This window comes from Struthio camelus, chromosome 11 (genome assembly GCF_040807025.1).
Source record: "Struthio camelus isolate bStrCam1 chromosome 11, bStrCam1.hap1, whole genome shotgun sequence".
Taxonomy (NCBI): Eukaryota; Metazoa; Chordata; class Aves; order Struthioniformes; family Struthionidae; genus Struthio; species Struthio camelus.
The window spans coordinates 8,539,933-8,560,475 of NC_090952.1; the positions used below are offsets into that span (position 1 = coordinate 8,539,933).

At 52.4% G+C, this 20,543-nt stretch overlaps 1 protein-coding gene across 9 annotated transcripts in view; it reads right to left on the bottom strand.

The window, feature by feature from the left end:
* PAK3 (p21 (RAC1) activated kinase 3) overlaps positions 1 to 20,543 on the bottom strand; it is a 273,715-nt gene that overhangs the window by 74,312 nt on the left and 178,860 nt on the right. The window contains exon 2 of one of the 9 annotated variants that reach the window (XM_068956937.1): positions 10,553 to 10,695. The exons of 4 other annotated variants lie outside the window; for them this stretch is intronic. The gene's annotated coding sequence lies outside the window, so the exon portion shown is untranslated. Of the gene's footprint in view, positions 1 to 9,364; positions 9,421 to 9,578; positions 9,679 to 10,552; positions 10,696 to 20,543 lie in introns of those variants that run through there. 4 more of the 9 variants (XM_068956929.1, XM_068956930.1, XM_068956933.1 and 1 more) reach the window with 4 other exon arrangements.

The window sequence follows — 20,543 nt, forward strand, 5'->3', positions numbered from 1 at the left end:
GACTCCATGCAAAGGCAAAATCAACATCATGTGTCTACTGCAGTGTCTCCCCTCAATCAGCCACGAAAAACTGTATTAGCCATACATCAAAACTGCATTGCAGCTAGAGCTGCCAATTACTTATGGCAAAAAGGGAGGCTGATTCATTTGACTGCATGTGGGCCTTGGCTGGAGTTTTCCCAAAACGCTACAAGGGAAAAGAAAAAAAAAAAACTCAGTGAACCTCCTCCTCATTCCCACCCCTTCTCCCCCCCCAGAATCACAGTCAAGAGGCCTGTGCTTGCAAAATCAACATTTCCTGGAGGATTCTTTCTCCAAACTACTCCTTTTCTAAATACAGACAAAACACACAGCAACTCAAAATATATTTGCATATGATATATATGCATACACCCCCCCAACACATACAAGTGAAATGCAATGCAAAGTCTCTAAAAAGCCTTTAAATCCCCAGTCCCCGAGGAGCCCCTACATCTTCCGTTATCAATCATGCTGCCTTACGTGGCCACTTGTGTATGGTGCTAACAGCTACGTTAGGACATTCAGCCCAGCAACACGCCGGCAATGGCGGCAGAGCAGAAACGGGGCTCTTCTTTTGCTCAAAACAGTACCAAAACACACAATTTCTGCTACATGCATGAGCGCATCCTGAATTCAGATTCTTTCACAAGCTTCTTGCATCAGATGGATTTAACACCAAATGCATCACAAATATCAGTTCATCATTCAGCGGGCCCCTCCTGCAGCGTATGCGTTTCGAACGAGCCTGCAGCCTCAGGGTGGCCGGGCTCTGCTCTTGCTAGCACTGCCGGATGGAAGTACTATGGGTCTGCTTTGGAAAGGGACACATGAAATAACGCTCCGCAGTAAATTGTCTTCATTTGTCACTGTGGACCTCGGTCCTATTATTTAGGCACCTACAGGCCTAGGTTTGCAAGCTCCAATCCAAACCAGTAATACTCTTCCCCACAGTGCGTTCAGGGTGCAAAAATTCAATCGTTTGCTTCTAACTGATGTCATCCCTTGCTGGCTCTGCCAACACCCTGCTGATGAGCTCGGGCACTTCACTTCACCCCTGCTTTTCCAGTCAGCCACGTGAACTGATGCAGGCAGGGACTGTCCTTAGCGCTGTATTTGACGCTAGTCAACCAGGCACCCTAACCTTCTGGAGCAGTCAGGCCCTGCCTTAACACATCTATGGTTTTTCTCCATGCCTCATTTTTAGCCATTTACGGTAATCCTCTGAAAACAACTTTCACAGAACAGACATGCTCTGGGCTCCTCAGAGAGCAGGACTGACCGAACACAGAAAAACGCTCGAGCCGTGCACCTACTGCTCGCAGCCTTCTGGCATCAACATCCAAAATTCAAGCGAGTGCACTGGGAAGGAGCCTGGGCCACCCTTTCTGCAGCATGGGGGACCATCGTTTGGGACACGGCCAGCTCCATGGGTCACAGTGTAGCGCCTCACTAACATCACAGGGTATATTAGAGCATGTGCAAGGCACCTTCTGGCTAATGAGCCCATCAACAAAATTCATCAGTTGACCAAGAGCTTTTGCTTTGGAGGCAGTTGGTAAAATGAAAGGGCACAATTTTTTCCTGTCCTTGCCTAAAAGTAAATCCTACTGTGACCTAACTTTGGGATTACCCTCACTAGACACTGCTTCCCGGTATACATACACAGCTATAACTCTCTGTATAATTTCTGTCCTGGAACACAAGCGACTACATCCAGGAAAACGTCTCTAATGGATGTATTCTTCCAAGAGAGAGAATCAGTTCTCCACGCAGAGCATCACACGTCTTCAGCTGTACCCACGAGGCCAAGCTCTGTCATTCTGCTAGGGATCGGTGATGTAAACACAACAAAACCGCAGCTCAAAAAACATTAATGAAGCAGGTAACTGACCTCTGGCATCATCTGTGGAGGGGAAGCTTCATCCACATGCTGTTGCTCAAGGAATTCACTAAATACGTGGGAAGACAGCTTACCACACCAAGGAAGCAGAATGGGAAAACCACCTCATGCCTAGCACCCTACTGCCTTTCCTTATGGCATGATGAGGGCTGGCATTCAATCAAAGTGTCCAGAGCGCTCTACAGCCCATAGGAGCAGACAGGGTCATGCCCTGAAGAGCAAGCTGCCCCAAAGTTGCCACTGTCTGCGTTATGGATCGTGGCTATAGGAAGGAAAAGCCCCTCGTCAGACACTCTGGAGAAACACAATGATAGTAGGAGCACTGGCATTTCAGTATCACTACAGCCTGCAAAAAGAAGGCTCCAAGACGCAATCCAGAACTGTCAATACACTGTGGACAAGGACACAGCTCCGTTCTCAGCTCGCACTTTCTGAAGTGCCCAAAGGCATTAATGTCATTAGAGAGGAGGGCTCTGCGTTCCCCGAGTGTGGGGAACCGTGGGAAGAGAAAGCGAATGCGGAAGAGCACAGAGAGAAGGTGTGGGGCAGGAATGAAAGGAGAAGACTGCCCCCACAAATTGCCACTCCAGAGAGTTCCCAATATTACTGCATCTTTTTCTGGGTCAGGCATCCAAGGAGACTCCTCAGCACAAAACAAATCAGGGAGCAAATTCTTACTGCTTTAGTCTTTTTTTCTTTCTAAAAATCTCACGTCTTCCTAACTTGAGTTCCCAGAGGGTCTGGAACGAAGAGGGGAGGGGAGAGCACACAGGGCATGGCTAGCAGAGACCATAGCTCCAGGAAATAAATAACCAGGGTGTCAACCTGAGCTGGCTTGGCTTATTAAAGAGATCAAACGAGGATGTAAGCAACTCTTCTCTGGAGCAGGCAGACACCATTTCAGTTGTTGAAATATTCATGCCCTAACAGGAGCTGCAGTATCAATGTCTGTCCCTGATACAAACAAACCTGAGCTCAAAGCATGACAATCTGTGTTCTACAGAGTGGAATCACAATTAAAGGCATTTTTCAAGCCTCCATTTCTGCCAACACATATTTGACAGCTTTTCTGGTGACACTACAAGAGCATCCCAAATCCAAGTCCACAATGCATGTGAGGGCAGGAGACAGAAAAAGCAGCGTTAGCAAGCGCCCAGGATTTTAACCGTGCGACTTGCATTCTTCCCTCCCAGGTCTACCATGCAGCAGCAGCCCCGCGTGCATCTGGACTGTGGCTGCTTGCGCCTGATAAATATGAGTTGGCATCTGGGCACTGCAGGTTGAATCAAAATTCACTGCAGGGAAGTGCTGGAAAATTTCAGATCTGGAGGATTTTCTCCTTCACAATAGGGAATGGAGAAGGAGGAGGAAACAGAGAATGGAAAACATGAGGCCTTTCTCTACCCTAGAGAGACACACAGAAGCACTTTCCAATGCCTTTCCCAAATAAACAGCATGATTTACTCATGCCAGCACAGGGCAGGGACTAGGGGGACCACGTGGCTGCTGTCCCCCCACCAGCTCTGCCTGGTGAAACAAGCATGTTCCAGGTGACATGAGGAGAGAGTGTTTCTGTACTTCCCTAGTCACGTGCAGCCAACTGTGCTTGCACACATACACCCTGCAAAGCAACCGTGAGCCTATTAAGGTGTCAGAGTATTTTCAACACTTGAAGATTAGGAAGGAAACGAAAACGTCCAGGCTCCAGAGTCTGTGCTATACTGCAACGTTGAAATGGCAGTATGTTTCAAGTTCATGGGGGATCTAAGGCTGGACAAAAATGACATTACAGTAGGCTGTCTCATAGGAAAACCTAACACATGATTGTGCAGCAGGCTGGATCAAAGCACAGCTATCACTGGCCCATGTGTAAGGCATCCCTTCCAGGAGTCAAGGGCTCATAACCGAACCTTTGCTTTCACGTCTCTGAGAAAACACTTTTTTGCCCTTAGGATTATGAAGAAACATTTGAAACATTCCCCTAATGCCCTGAACACAGGGAGGAAAAGGCTTGGGGTTCCAGACTACCTTAATTTTCTTCTGAGGACAATAAAAAAAGTACAGAAGTAGAGATAGCGCAAAGGAGGCGCATCCAAAATTAACTTAGTCATCTCCCGTCTTCAGAACCTGTACACCATGCTGAATCACAGCGCCCTGTACCTGCGCTACACGGAGAGCACCAAAACCAGCACGGTCACGTGGAAGCAATGCAGGCTACCTGAACTGTGGAGCTGACAGTAAAGACTCTAGGGCAGGGAGGTGCTTTGCTCTGCGTCAGTCGCATCTGTCAATATGTTACTAGATAAGCAACCGAAAATAATAATAAAAAAATGTTGTGAAATGACATTGATTATATAATAATACTATTTTACTCTTGAATACTTAATGCACACACTCATGATCAAAGCTCATTAGAACAAGACAAACGAGCAGAAAACATCTACTCGTGCTAAGCAATGTTCATGGCAGAGCTTTCTCAGCTAAGCAACTCTGTTTTAAGAGGGATGTGATTTTATCAGTCTGCCTCTAGAAGAGAAGAGTGTGGAGCGAGTACCCAGAGGTGCACCTGGCCCAGTGCTCTGTGAGCCAGGTTGCAGGTAGTGCTGGTAGCACGTGCTGACAAGAAGATCCTTTCAACCCAGGAACCAAAAGGCCTGGAGCACTTGGAAGCCTGCCCGTCCCCTGCTCAGCACCTCCTGGGGTCAAAAGCACCAGTAGCTGGGGACGCGAGGCAGCACCACCAGGGTAAGAGGCTTCGCGGACGACCGGGTGGATGTCTCACTGCTTGCCCCGAGCAGGGGGTACCCATCTGCCTCGTCTTGCACTGTTTGCTCGAGGAGGTGAGGGCTATCTCAGGAAACGCAGCAGGCCAGCTGATACTCACACATTGCCAGGGCTAAGCTGCACCTGTCCAATTTTACACACAAAATGAAAAGTCCCCCAATAGACTACACCCCATGCTTGCTATCAGCTGCACACTAACCACAGCTGTGAACGTTCACCTTGGTCATCAGTCACACCAGGAAAAGATCTGCAAAGCTCATAGTGCTGAGACAAACTACTAACAAACCACAGACACTTTTGTCATGTTTTCCCGCTACAGAAGTACCTCTTGGAGCAGGACACACACTGACGACAGTGGGTCTGACGCAAGACGTGCACATCAGCATCTGCGCCTGTGCTTACCCGGGCCAAGAGAGAGCTACCAATTACCATCCATCCTAACGTCGTTCTCTTTTTAGCATCAGGCAAATCAAAGTAAACACAGAAGAAACAGAAGACTTAAGGCTTGATCCCACATAATCTCAACCCATTCCAACAGTCACTGGCACTAGCTACTCATAGAAGTCACAACCTTTTCGTGTGAATAAAATCCACAGGGTACCATACCGAATTTGTCAGGCTTTATGGAGACACCAATACTCTTACACTTGAAACTACTAGCTGTGCTGTCCATTTCTAACCTTGCTTTTAGTTTGGTTTAGTCCTAGACACATGGCATAAGGGACTCTGCTGTCTGACTGTACACTGATGTCTGTTTATATGGTGTTTCTTCTAAAACCACTTAACCTATGGGCCAATTTCATTTTCAAGTTGCTGAAGATTTAAAGATACTAACTTCTTACAAATTCGTGACAATTGGCAGGCAGGGAGAAAACGGGGACTCTCCCAGAGCGCCTCCCGAACGAAACACTGCAGCACCACTTGGAAGAATCCACGAGCGAAGGGACTGAGCCGTTAGACAGGGTCCCATCCACGGCAAAAGCATCTTTGAAGCTCACCTCTGATCAGGCAACAGAGAATCCAGGCACAAGACACAGAGCCCTAGGCAACCAGCTTCACTAGTTTTGCTGCTCACAGAACTACTTGCTATCTTTCTTCCTAATGTCTCTTGAACTCCCTTATGCCGTTTTGCTCACCTTTCTGAGTCACTTTGTATGTGAAAAGTTTGGTACAAAACAGTCCTGCCAAGGGGAAGCCTTAATTCTCTCCTTTAAACCTACTGGAAATAATAGTTTATTTTCACCTCTGAAGAAGTCTTTGCTTAAGTTAGCTCAAAAATCTACTTTCCTGCCCCTTTAACCCTCCTGCACTACTTGCCTTCTAGAAGTGTAGTTCATCACTTTGGCTTCACCTTTTGAGGACACCTCTTGGAGCCATGTGGCTTTATCTTCGGCAGAACGCTCGATCTGCTGATGGGCTCCTTCCTGATTCCTCTGGGTTTATATCCCAAAATGAGAATAAGTGACCACCTACTGACCCGAATTGGGGCAGTACTAGTCAGATTTAGCAATCCTCTACGCCGAACATTGGGAAGTCTACACTGAAACATTTCACTTGACCATACTGCAGTACTCTGTGCCTCAAGCTCTGCTGTTACACTTCAAGAAGTTGCAAAAAGTGTCTTGCTTAAGACAGGCTGACTAGAAGTTTGGACCCCGCATTTCCTTCCATTAGTAACATGGCCATGTGACCCTATGAAAGTATTCTCACATTCTATGCCTCACCTCATCCCTTTTTAAAGTTAATCTAACAGTACTTCCTGTGAGCAGTATAAGCTTTAACTATTTGTGTCGGAAAGGTAAAAGACACAAGATAGCTGCAAGTGGAAAGCTCTAAGTAAATGCCCAATAGTATTGGTGAGTAGAAAGGTAGGTAAAAATCAGTTTGTCTTTTTCTCTCCTCTTTCTATCACTGCCCTCTTCACTCCCTTCTCTCTTCCCTCTGCCCATGAAACACTCGGGGAAAAAAGCTTCCAAGCATCTTTTGCAGGTGCTAAGGCAGATAATGAAAGAGGAAGATCACAAGTGGCTCTTGCCTGCCCACTCTGTAGCAGAGCAAAGAACAGAAATTAGATCTCAAACCAGGCAGGCACAGGCTGACAGCAGTGTTAACATCCCGCTGGGCTGCCTGTGACTTTGGGATCGGAAGCCAGATCTGGCAACGTCTCCCCTGTGACCTGTTCTGTGCAGACATGGCTACAATGACAGAGGATCAGAAGGCAGATCTAAAAGACTTCCAACTACCGGGCTGTTTTGGATCCCAGATCGTTGGCAGCTCTGGGAAAGTTTGGATCCAGCATCACAGTTAAACTATTAAAAGAAAGAGGAGAGAAAGCCTCCAGGCAAAGGGAGCGGGGACTGAAATGGGACTGTCACTACAAACCAGCTCTCTTCCAGGAGCAAAAGCTGCCAGGCCAGGAAGATGACTAACTCAGGAGGTAAGCAGGCCATGATGAACATCATGCCACAGAGCTGAACTTGACTCACTTGTCCTCACAACTCTACGTGTAAGAATTACAAAGAAATATTGGGGGAGGGGAAAGACCTCTTGTACTGAATTTTCTTTTCTAGACCTTGGAGACCGATGCCAGAGAAACAGACTCAGGACATGCAAGCTAATTTGGATCTGCACTTCCACATGCTTTTAAGCATCAAGTTTTGGTCAGGCCTTTACAGAGGAATGGCCCAGTGAACAGCCTGCTTGGAGGTGAGAGCCTGTCGCCACTAACCAACAGCAGAATACTGCTGTTTGACAAGGCCAGGATTTCACCTACCGGTCTCATTGGGCTTGTTAGTTTGAAGGGTGCAAGGCCCCTGTCAGACAGTCACTGTAAAAAGCCGGTGGGCCCGCGCTAAAGCCCTGAGGGGGATGAGAGGTGAGCAGAGGGTGCACGGCCTGCGACGTTGCAGCGGCCGGCCCCGGGCACTGCCGCCCGCCGGCCCGCGGCGCTGCCGCCACAGCTGCCTCCTAAACCCCTGCTGCTGCAAGTGGTAGTAGCCTACGAGACCAGAAACTTAATCCTGTAACAGGAGCTCGGGGCAGGCAGGAGTAGAAGCGCTACTGAGACTCGCTCTTAGTTATCCAGAGCAACTCGGTGAAGGAACGGCAGCCACGCAGGTCTCCGCTCAGAGCAAGCCCTCTTCCACGGCCTGCAGCCCACCACCCGCGACCCCCCGGCCCAGCGCCTGCTCTGCGCGGTCCCGCGTGGAGACGCCTCTCCGCCGGCCAAGGTCTCAAGCACCCCTCTCCCTCGCTGGCCCCAGCCCACCACAGAAAACCCGGCCTCTCTCCGGCCCGAAACCGTCACCATCCCAAATGCCTGCTTCATTCTGTCCCCTGCTCACCCCGCCGGGCGACCCGCGGCCCAACAGCCGGGGCGGCCTCCCCCTCGGGGACGCGCGGGCTCCTCCGTGGCCACGTGCCCCCGTGTCAGGCGGCATGAGGCAACGGCACCTAAAAACCCCCCGGCGCCGCAACGAGGGAACCCGACGGCCACCGCCGCCTCGGCCCAGCCGGCGTCCTCAGCCCCACGGCCCTCGCTGCGCTCCCCATCCCGCCGCCGTCTCCCCCCCCCCAGCCCCAGGGGCCGTCGGCATGGTGGCCTCCTCCCCGGCCTGCTCCCGCACTGCCTCCTCGCAGCCGTCCCCGCGTCCTCCCGAGAAGGGGGACTCGCAGCAGAGGAGGAGCCACGGGAGAAGATTTCCTCTCCTCATCCCCCTCAGGCCGCAGCGTTTGCTCTCCCCTCCGGCTCCGGCGGGCAGGTAGCGGCTGGGCGGCCCGCCGCGGCCTCCCCTCGGGGCCCCGGCTGCCGCTCCTCGCTCGGGGGCGACTCGAGGCACCCGGCAGAGCGGACCTTGACCTCCGGCCTCCCCCTTCCCCGCGCCGAACATCATCCGTCACAGCGCGGGGCAGGGAAACAAGAAGCCGCCCTGACCCCCAAAAACACACACACGCACACCCCCGGCGCTTTTTGCCCAGGGTCGCGCTTGGGGCTGACGGAGACGGCGGTGGCTTGCCGAGCTCTGCCCAGCCCGGGCCCGCCCTCGCTTTCGGGTGTTGCGCGCTTCGAAGCCACAGCTTTCCTTCTTCCAAACCCCTCCGCCGCTTACACCCAACGCCGTGCTATCTTTTTAGACGGGGCTCGGCGCCGGCAGCCGCCGAAACCGGGTCCGAAAACTCTCTGAGCGACCGAGAAAGGGGGCCGCCGGCGCCGAGCGCATCGCCCGCCGGAGGAGGGAAGCCCGGAGCAGCCAGACAGCACGCCGTAACACTTCCTCGCTTGGCTGCCGTACAAGTCTGGGACAAAGGGACAAGCCGGCGCGGGGACCGGCTCCGGCGCGGGGCCGGCACCGCCGCTCCCCCAGCGCGCCGGGCGTCGGCGAGCGAGCGCTGCTGAAGGGGTCAATGAGACGCGTGTTGTCAAGAAAGAGTATTTAAAAAAAAAAAACGGAGTTATTTATAGCCCAGAATTTCTCGCTCCCCCGCAGAGGCGCCGCCTCGAAAGCGGCTCCGTCGGGGAGGTCGGGGAGCCGCGCACCGCGGCAGCGCTCAGGGCCGGTGCCGGCGCTGACACAACTTCGGTCCCCACGCCGCCCGCCCGCCCGGCGGCACCCCCCGCCCCGGCCGGCCATCTCCCTTCACAGAGCCCCCGGCCGTTACCCGGTAACGCAGGTGCCGCCGGCGGGCGGCCACCACAACGCGCCGCCACGCACACCGCCGCGAGCCCCACAGCGCCGCGGCCCGGCCCGGCCCTGCCCGCAGCGGCCACCGAGGCTCCCGCCGGCCGCGGGGACGGACGGACGGACGGGCCGCGCCGCGCCGGGCCGCCCCCGGCTCCCCGCCCGCCCCCGCCGCGCCCCGGGGAAGGCATTACCTGCAGCCCGCGCCGTCATGCTGCGCCCGCCGTCCCCCTCCGCGGGCTCGCGCCGGCACCGCGCGCGCGCCCCCCCCCCCTCCCCCGGCTCGCCCGCCCGCCCGCCGCAGCCCATCTGCCGCCCGGCCCCCCGCGCCGCCGCCGCGCCAATCGCCGCCCGAGCCGCCGCGCGCGCCGCCGAGCCCAGCCCCTGCCGTCACCGCCTCGCGCGCCGCTCATTGGCTGCGGCCGCGCGGCGGAGGCGGGGCGGCACCGGGATCTTGTGGTTCGGGGACGGCCGCGCCCCCGGCCCGGGGTGGGCGGGCGGGCGGGCGAGGGGTTGGCGTCCCCACCCCCCCCCTCCGCTGTCAGGGAGGGGGGCACCGCCGGGCCGCGCCCGCTCGGGGCTTTCGCTCTTTTCTTCCCCAAAACGTCTGAGGCGAGGCCGCGGCGCCGGGGCCTTCTCTGCCGCCGACGCAGCGGGGAGGCGGAGGCCCCGGCTGCGGCCCGCAGGAGGGCACGTGCCCGCACGCAGCCCAGGGGGCTGGAAAGGCAGGAGCAGACCCTGCGGGGGAGGGGGGATATACGTGTGTGTGTGTGTGTGTATATATATATATATAGGGGTGTGTGTGTGTGTGTGTGTGTGCATACACATCACCCCCGTGGGCAACGGGGGGGATGTCACAACCCGGGAAAGGCAGCCAGGGCAGGGCCTGGCTGCAGCGGCGCGGTGCCCAGGCCGGGCCAGCGACGACGCTCCCTCGTCCGCCGCCCAGGAGAACGCGCGGCCCTGTCACGTCCCAAGACGGACCCGTCTCTGACCTTTTGTTTGGTTTTTCCGGGGGGCGGGGGGGGGGGAAGGAGAGGCATGAGTACGGTTTAATAATACCTCACGCAGCAGGCTAGGGGCAAGACACGAAGAACGCCTTTTGCCAAAGCTTAGGCAGGTCCCGCGTAGGCGCCCGAGAGGGGATCACAAGCTCTCCCAGCCCTACCGCGCAGCGCCTGATCTTCAGCGGCCGCGTCGTCGCCCCGCAGCTCGTCCGAAAGACAGGTTCTCCAAAAGCAGGAGCGCGCTGAGTCACTGAATCAATGCTGACGTGGACGAGCAGCCCCTCCTGAGTCATGCCATCGCTTCCTAGGGTACACAGAGGTCTCACAAAGGTTTTCTTTACAAGTATGAGTCAAATCTATCACTTGCTTAGCTGACTGGATCCAGAGCGATCACCGTCAGGCTGAGGAGCAAGTTCGTGTTGTTTCCATCCCCCACAGAGAAATACAACCGTGGATAGATGACTCTCCCTATCCTCCACAGTTAGCCCCAACTTTGCAAGCCGGCTACTCCTTGACAAGGGAAGGAGAGACTCCTTCCACGTTCTGCTGGAAGAGCCGTGTCCACCACCAGTGACAGGATGGTTTGCAACCAAGGGCAGTCAGGTCTGGCAGTGGAGTGAACCTGACAGAGGAAACGGTCTCTCTTGTTCTCTTCAGATAAGACAGGGTATTTTGCGCAGCGCTTGGGCATCGACCCAGCTTTCCCCCCTTCAAAGTCCATGGCAAGAGTTGGGGGAACGTTCCCCGGCTGCAAGTGATCAAGGGAACCCATCTAAGAAGCTGTCACCAGCCCCCACAGGCCAGCCCAACCACTCAAGACCAAAAGAGCATGCTCTGCAAACCACACTGCTCCTGAAAAGTGCTGTTTAAAAACAGCCCACGCAGGCTGAAACAACTAAACAGGTGGACAAGCGGTACCCAGGTATCTCTGCAGAGCAATAAGAATATGTATTCATGATCACTTCAGTCATAGAACCATGGTTTATTTACCAGCCATGATTTCCTGAAGCATCAGACACAGGGAGAAACGTGCCCTCTCCAAAGTCTTCTGAAGGATGGAGGCAGCATAAGAAAAAGGTCTAGACAGAGCACTAAGTCACACAATCAGAGATACAAGGACCAAATCTGTGGGTGAATCACTTTCCTTCATTTTAGGAAGTTCAACTAAAATGGAGTTGGACGATAAGCATGAAAAGAAAACAATAGCCCCCCCGCCAACACACAAAGCCCGATGCCTTGGATTATGGCTGAATTTGTCAAAGGCTGAGCCAGAGCACACAAAGGAAGAGTTTCACCTTCCAGTCTTCTGTGAACGAGCACAAACATGACTGAGACTCTTACTGACTCTGACTTTTACTGCAAGCAGTAAAAAAAAAAAGCAAGAGATCAGATCCCCTAGTCTTAGACTGGTCCAAAGTTATCGATCCCTTCAGTGTCAAGGAAACCACTCACACATTGACCATGCATGGTGGAGTTTTTCTTGAAAAGTGTAGAGTCTTTTTAACAGTCTCTGCCATTAGAGTTGGCCTTTGGAGTCCACAAAACCCCTTTGCTGCTTAAGTTGTGATATTTTGGTCACCCTGTATTCTCCAGCCACCTTTAAGCTCTGAGGGGAAACTGGCTCTCCCTTGCCTGACACCATCCTTCCTGGATAAGGGGACAAAGAGAGGAAGCAAAGGTAAAGGACAGAAAGGGGAAATCTCCCAAGATCCCTCACCGCCAGCCATACGTGAGGTTGACCCAGTCTGAGCTAGAGGGGCTCCTGGGTGCACGCACCGCATGTGGCAAGGTACGCAGACAAAGGGAGCGCTGTTCACGGCACACAGAGGTGAAAAGCCTTTCACTCGCAGGGAGTGACTTCACGGCCACGGCGTCCACACGGCCCAGGGGCCCTGGGGTTCGGCAGCGCAGGTTGGACTCGCTCCACGGGTCTGACACCTGTGACAGGCCTAGGCTTGGACAGACCTGCAGAGTCTCGCTTGGCCTGATCTGGCCCCAGAGCTGGACAGGACACCAGCTTCCTCCCCGCAGAGGCAGGAGAAGAGGTGAATTCCCTGCTAGATGTCAATCTCACATGGCAGTCACACGGGTGTCACAGCTAGTTTAAAACACTTTGAGCATCAAGGTGGCACGTTGCGCTGTCAGAGCCTGCACGTCCATGGGGCCCAGTCTCCCAAAACACAGCAGGCGTATGAGCCGGCCACACAGGGTGCAGGGCCTCCCTGAACCTCCTTTTTTTTTTTTTTTTTTTAAACCAGAAGCTAGATCTCCAGGCCACACAACTTCACAGGACAGCACAGGCCACAGGCTCCCAGGGGCCATGTGATAAAAATGAGGAAAGCGGAGGCAAGCACCATTCCTGGCACCAGGGCCTGTGACAGCCCCATGATTGCCCTGCCAAGTGACCTCAGAAGCTGCTGTAACTTGAGTGCCAATGCCTAAAGCTTTAGAGTCCTAGAAGCAGGTAGGAGTGACCAGGCTGGCCAAGGTGACACCATGGCCAGCCCCAACTGCTCTTTACTCATGAGGGAAAAAAAGGCAGGATTGGCTATATCAGGACTACCCCACTGAAGCGTCCCTTTTCACTGGGCCATGCCTGAGCTCCCCAAGCACTTTGGTGGGGGCATCACCAGCCAAGACTGGCCCACAGACAATTCCTCCCTGAAGCTGCAGCCCCACGAAAGTCGGGTCAGGCAGCCAACGCAGCAAAGCAAGAGAAAGAGAAGTGTTAACTCTGAGCAACAGGTAGTCTTCTCCTAGGTTTTATTTGTCTGAAAGATGCCTGAGGACTTCTAAAGCCAAAAGCAACGTAACTTCACCTCTTAGATCTAATCTGATAGATTCTACCAAACTGACTGCAGTGCTGCACACTCACCTGCGCTCGCCTGAAACTGCCAGCACTCTCCCCTGTGTAAGGGGGGGTGTGCAAGGCTAAACACCTCAATAAAAGAGGCCAAGCACCAGCAGTTTTCAGAAACTGAATGTATACTTAAGCTGAGATGTTCAGGAAGCAAAGAGAAAAGTCTTTCTTGAGCAAAAAGAGGAATCCCTTCTCAGAGTTGGCGGAAGCCCACTTTAGTCCTGCTTTCACAGGCAACATGGTCAAGCAGAGCAAGAATTCAGGAAAGCCCTGCAGCCAGAGCGCTGTGCGAGCCCTTGGCCAGCCCTGTTCAGGATGCAGCCTTAATGGGATATATCATTCCAGCGCCCAAACATACCTTAGCGATGGCTGAAGGCCACTGAACAAATCGCTCTCTGGCTTCAGCGAGGCAGTAAGGTGGATGCATTCTCCATCCGTGAGAGAACTGGTTCTGCAGCATTTATCACACCTCGCTGGCAAACGCGACATAATCTGAACAGTACAGCAGGACTGTTAATTGGGTGTCAGTAGGTTTCCATTGGGGGGGGGGTGGTTAGGATCCCATTAATCTTCTATACTTAGTGGTAGCTGCCAGAGAGCTCGTCCTGCAGATAAAATTAACACTGACAACTTTCTCCCATCCCCAGTACAATAAAACCCCACGAGAGCAGCTCCCCAGCCTGGTTCCCAAAGGCTGTCGGTATTATACCGCCCCACAGCTTTCGGCTGGCGCAGGACCGGTGGGGTGCACGCACACAGCGCCGCGGAGGGCTCTCGCTCCTCGCCGCGCCAGCGTCGCTCAGCCCGAGCGCGGCGGGTTCGCAGCCCTCGCCCGGCCGCCAGCCCCGCCGCGCGCTCCAAGGGGAAGGCGGCCGGAGCACCTTAGCCACGCTGTGGGCACCGGGGCGGGGGGGAAGGCACACGGAGGGACACTGAAAGCTAACAATTAAATTTGGGGGCCGTGGTGGCCCATGATGTCATGGTTTGCCAGCGCCCGCCGATTGGCTGCGGGCTGAGCATCTGCTGGGAGCCGAGGGCTGCTTATTTGCCTGAGGTTCAGACCTTCCCAAGCAGCTCTGAATCAGGCTGGTTGTCGTGGCAACCCGTGCAGCGGCAGCTCCCGATACCCAAATAATGAGGTTGTCACAAAAAGGAGCCCCTCCACCAGGAAGGTTTAGGGATCATTAATGTATCCGAGGGAGCGCGTGAGCAGGAGCGGTATGGGGACCATCTGGCGATACTGGAGCACGTCAACTGCCTCCCTTGGAAAGGAGCTTCGTTAGATAGGAACCACCTAACGACACATAGCGATGGGAACCGGGCAGGCTGCCTGCCAGCAGCAAGGGGGTCCCAACTGCTCAGTGGTGGGTCTGGTATCTAGAGATCCAGGCAGAGACCGAACAAGAGCGTGAGCGTGGCAGAGGAACAACTCCAGCCCCCGAGCAGCGAAATCACCGCGCGCTCGTTTGCGCACAGGGCCAGTGACACAGCCTAGGGCTGGCAGCACGGCGAGGCTGGCACATGGCGAGCCCCTGCCATGCCACCAACCTCACCTGCTGCTTCTTGCATTGCAGGGTAAGGCACTGAACAGCTCTGAGTCTCAGTTTACCCCATTTGCAAGTAATTTCTGGAAGTATTTAGAATAGTTTCCCACCCCAGTGCCATGGGGCGCTGTGAAGTATTGCAAACCTGGCAAAGGGCAAGGAAGGGAAGGGGCTGGTAGCAATGGCAGCTCGTTCAACGAGAGCTCACAATTGCCCCCTTCCTAAAGAACCGATCAGTCTGGATGGCAGCGTGGCAAGACGGGACAGAGACATCCCCTCATCATCGAGGGAGACAGGGGGATTGTGCAAGGAACCTAGCAGTGTCTTCTCTCCAGATCTGCACATCCACAGTCGTCTTGCCCTGGAAAGTTTTTTGTCCTCTTCTCCAAACGTTCTTCACCTTGTCCTGCTTATGGGTTTCAGCTTGGTCTCCACAAAGTCAAGATTTCTACCACTGACTGCAGTAAGAGCAGGCTGGAGTGCTGCAGTCTGAAACGTTCATGGATCATCATCATACCACAGCTTAAAGAAATTCAGTCGCCCAACTGCAGACCCCCAGAGACCATCCCCTGGAGGAGAACACCAGCATCCACTTCAAGAATGCACTTACAAAGAAACTTTCCTATTTCAAAACTTTCAAAACAAATTATGAAGTCCGAATTTTTTCCAAGAGAAGATGGAAATTACCTCCGTAGATAACTGTTAAACTTACAGCAAATAACTGACAGATTGTTTCTTTTATTTCATCTTCATCTATTTTAAAAAATAAGTACTGTAGAAATTTACTTAGGGCAGTGTAAGAAATTTATTAATAAGAGTCCTCACATTAAGAGCAGCTGTACTTTTATTTTAGTTTATATTTTTACCTCAAAAGATAATTTTTATACTCAAAATTAATTCTTCAACTATGGATTTTACTGAGATGTAAGAAGAATATTAACACATGCCAATTAAGTACCAGTCAACTACTAATGACTGTGTTTAGTAGATACATTTCTTAATATAGGATTGCTACACCTCATTAAAACGTTGCTGAATCTTCAAAACTGTTGTAAACAATCAACCAGTATATAATTCATCTCCAGAACCTAATAAAACCGAATGCACTGCTCTTCTACTTTGTGCATGCGTGTGATAGAAAATCCAAAGCTAAGACAGAGATACAGCTGATTACAGATAACAGGAAAACTATCAGAATAACGTTAGGCACTGGGCTAACAAGTCTTGCCTCTCTCAGAAAGGAAAAAAGCGATAGGAACATCTGCAAGGAGATCCCCACCCTGGAAGAGGTTTTCGGAAGAGGGAGACAATACAAGCCAATACATAAATCTGTACTGTGAAATACTGCGTGCGCTATAACTAGTGACTCTTCCCCCTGAGAGGCCCATACAGCCCAGCAGCATTGCTCCTACAGTTTTTGCAGAGGGGAAATTGAGGCAGGGAGTTGATACAGTGGCTCAGGGCTGGCCAGCACATCAGTGGAGCCTGTGTGCTAACCTCCAAAAAACACTGCCTCCCACAGAACCACAATGCTGCTGCTGTGTCTCTTTTTCTGCAAACTGCAATTTAAATCGCCTTCCAACAGGAGTAGCAGAACAGCTTAAAAGTTTTGAGCCCTAGCGTCACACAGTTTATAAACAAGATAAATATAGAGCACAGCTTCCTGCAGAAACACAAACCTGGACTATGAAGTCCAATGCTGCCTGGTTCACCTTCAAAACCCTCCCATCCTCCTCCAACAGGAGCATCGCCACATTTGACTAGCACACGTGCAATGACAACCGACCTGCTTGCTGGATTTTATCCCCTGCAGATGTTTAACCCAACCTGTTCTCAGGCCTCAGAAAACCAAGATTTACCCTGTCCATCTGAACACCACAGAACGCTTTCCAGGCTCGATGGCATCAGAGAATAACAAACTTTTTGAGAAAAGGGAAAGGCCCAGATTTGCACCCGCGTGTGCAAGAGACCTGCTCCTGGCTCCATAATTACTCTGCCTTATCTGCAGCAGGTGCCAGTGGCCTTGCAGTGCTGGCTGGGAGCTCCCGTCCCGCAACACAGCCCCACTGTGCCAAGCGAACCCAGCCCCGCGCAGCACAGCTCGCGGCAGCCCCCAGCACGAGACGAGGGCACCGGGCACCCCGGCTGCCCTGCGGAGCCCCAAGGCTGCAGGGCACCACTGGCCACAGGCATTCGGCTCTGGTGGCCACCCTAAAGGGTGGCATGGCCCCGGGCACCGAGATCTTCCACAGCCGCCTGCGGCAGCTGGGCCCAAGCAGTCTCCTGAACATGCCTCCAGTCTGCCGATCCCCGCTGCCAGCCCCGGGCCCAGCACGCACCCTGCCACGGGGGTGCCGCTGCTGGAAGTCAGGAGGCAACGGGGCCAGCGGTTTGTGCTGCCCTGGAGAAGGGCGATGCCCCAGCGCAGAAAGCTGTTTGTCTTAGTTTGTCTACAAAACGTTTGGGCAGGATGTTTTAGATGAGTTGATTTTTTTTAATGATACTCTTACTCCATTCCCCCCCGCAATTACTTGCGAACACAAATGATACAGGCTCTTGCACCTGCTGGGAGACATAAAAACCAAACAGGCTCAAGAGGTGACATTACAGGCTATGTTCAGACTTGGCCACACTACAGCAATGTCTGGGTCTGGGGTTTTAATTTATATTCACCTCAGCATAATCATTAAAAATAATTATTGCCCCACCAAGAAGCCTGGTGGAGTAAGTGTGAAGCTGCAGTGCCATTCACAGCGCTCCGCTTGGGACACGGGCGCTGAGCCCCAGGCTGCCAGCCGGGCACTGTCGGCTGAGGACATACACGCCAGTGGGAGGCATGCTGACCTCCTACCTCAACCTATATATTTGAAAAGGGTAAAGAGCGGAAGGTGCCCAGTGTTTTGTTTTATTCAGTGATGCTGAACACTAACTCCACCAGAGGCCAATAGCAGCTGTGACTGTTCAGAGCATCTCAGCACCCTGGCCCAAACCCTGTAAGGGTAACAGCCAAAGCGAAGGTGCATAACTGATCTGATTTTTGAAAACACAGGTTTTGGCCTTGCTCCCCTAAACACTGTACTCCATCACTGACTGCCCATGGCAGAGAGGAAGGCGATTTGCCCTCAGCCAGCATCAGGCTCTACATGCACAAACAGGGCCTCTTTCCAAAGGACACCTATGTTGAAAAAAGCCTACTGACTATGGTTGCTGTAAGACCACGTTTCCCCAGACTCGACCTTTAGTTTTTCCCTTTGGGAAATTTCATTCTGACAGGGGAAAAAAAAAAAAGAGGTAAGACAAAGCCATTTCTAAATAGAACAGCTTCCCAGGTCCCTCCGAGACCCCTGGGTCACTCCAGGTATGGCATGCAGTGACAGCCACCAAAGCAACTCCCCCAAGGGGCTGCAGCTGTGAGGCCTTGCACCCCAGGCAGTGCCCCCAAAAGCTGAGAAGTGCACACCAGGCCACGTGGCAATGGCACCATTTGAGAGCCAGGCCAGGTCCCAGGGCAGGCCAGGAGCTCTGCAAGAGCTGGTTACCTCCTTAAGGGAGGAGACAGGGAGCACATTCACTGCATTTTGTGACAGCCATACCACTCCTAAGACTTGTCCTAGGAATCTTTGATGTGTAATTAAAGCCAATACAGCCATTAGAAAATGAAACGGTATTAACTGCTTTTACACTGTAGCCAGTATTAATTTGTTTTAAACACCTGCTTTTCAGACAGGTTTGCAATGAAAACATCTTCCTCTTGGGTCTTCTTTCTCAATACAGTTGTCATTCAGGAACAAAAAGGGCTTAGGCAGAGCTCCAGACTGCTGTGCTTGTTGTGCTCTGTCACCAGACAATTTCACATTGGGGCTGACACCTGATCGAAGGCACAGGAGACAAGGGCCATGCTCGGTGTGCACCAGCAGCAGCTGCCAGCTGAGCTCTGCCGCTCCCTGGAGCCTGCAGACACCAAGGCGAGAGTGGAAGTGCGATTCCACAGAAGTCGAGGGGGTTCACTAGAGCTGGAATTTCACCATAGCCCTGGCCTGGTGCATCCTGCTTCTGTGCAGAGTGGAGCAGCAAGGGGTCCACAGACTCACCACCCTGTGAAGGGGGCAGCAATACTCTGCAGAACAGCTGGTACCTTCTCCTGTCCCACCAAAGGGAACCAGATCCTCATTTCCACAGGGCTTTTCAAGAGTCAGATGAGCCAGAGAACTCACTTTTCCCATAGCAAACATGGTGAAAGTGAGAATTAATCTCATACTAGATCAGTTCCTGTTGCAGAATAAGATTCACTTTCCTAGGAGCACAATACAGAGTTATTGCTGGTGATGTGGTTAGAGTGGTTCCATATATAGATTATTATTCCAAGCTAAGGAAGACAGATAAGTGCAGAAGACATTACTATTTCCTCAGACCTTCGCTAGAAGACAGGCCTGATTCTGGGCACATTCACCCAGGTTTAATTCTCATACAGTCAGTGGAGTTATTGCTCATTAACACTGATGAAAGCCAGGGGCAGGACTAACAACAGTTTCTCTTGATTATTGTCCTGCAACTACACCACAGAAAGAAAAGCAGCAATGAGAATCTGGTAATTGGAATAAGCTCTGATATCACAGCTGGGCAACCCTACTGATATCAGTGGAGCTACCTGGCAGGTGCATCTGAAAAAGGTGCCATGGATGGCAAACACTGCACTGAACAACAAACAGCTTGTGAGTACTAAAGAACACAGGGTTACTAACGTGTTGCAGTTCAAAGGTACTAGAGGCATCAGGAAAACATCAGCCCAGAGGAACTGGAGAAAAGGGTATTTGAAATCATTTATGTGGGTTGTACTCAGAACAAAGACTTAATTGCCTGGAGAATACCCCATAACACCTAGGCCTTATCACCATGTGTTCAAAGTGTTGTTGCTGGCAAGGTCCTTCCATATCATTACAGAGGACTTCTCCCTGGTCTCACAGCACTTCCACATCAGGCTGCTAGACTGAAGTCTTAAAATCAGAACAAGAGTGGGGCAGGGTAGGGAATGTGTCTTGATTCACCTTTCCCGAGCTTTCCAGAGCTGTGACCTGGACTGTTAAAACGTATAGAAACTCTCCAGCTTGCTGACCAAGCAAAGTAACTTGACATTGGGTTAAGGATCAACGGCTCAAGGCTAAAGTAGACAGGCATCAACCAAACTAGCGAAAGTGCACCTCCTTTCCTTAACATAACTAATACCATCTAGAGTGGCAGGACTGAAACTGCCTTTGTGATATAAATCGTTTGCACCAGCTGAAGAAAGATTCCTCTGAAACCCAGTTTAGTGAGACATTTCAAACAAGTTTCCATCAGCTTGTTCCAGAGAAAGGACTTCTACCATTGTGAGACTGGCCATATCATGACTGTATATGGAGAATGTGCCAGAAAAACTGTACAGAGTGGACCCACCAGAGCCTAAAATACAGAGCTTACAGGTGTGAGATACACAGCCTTGCCTCCAACACATCCTAGTGTGGTCACTTCTTAGAGGAGAATACCTGTTTCTCTGTCCTTGTGCATGAATGTCTTCAGCACCTTCCTCCCTTTCTTCTGAGACTCTGCACATGCCTCTGTCTCAATACACATCAGGAGAAAGCCAGGAAAATGTGAGAGCTTATAGATTGTTAATACCAAGGAGTATTTAACTACTGTTCATCCCAAAAATTCAAGTTTCAGCCACAAAAAGAACTCAGTAAGAAACAGTGAAGCCTGGGCACCCTGATA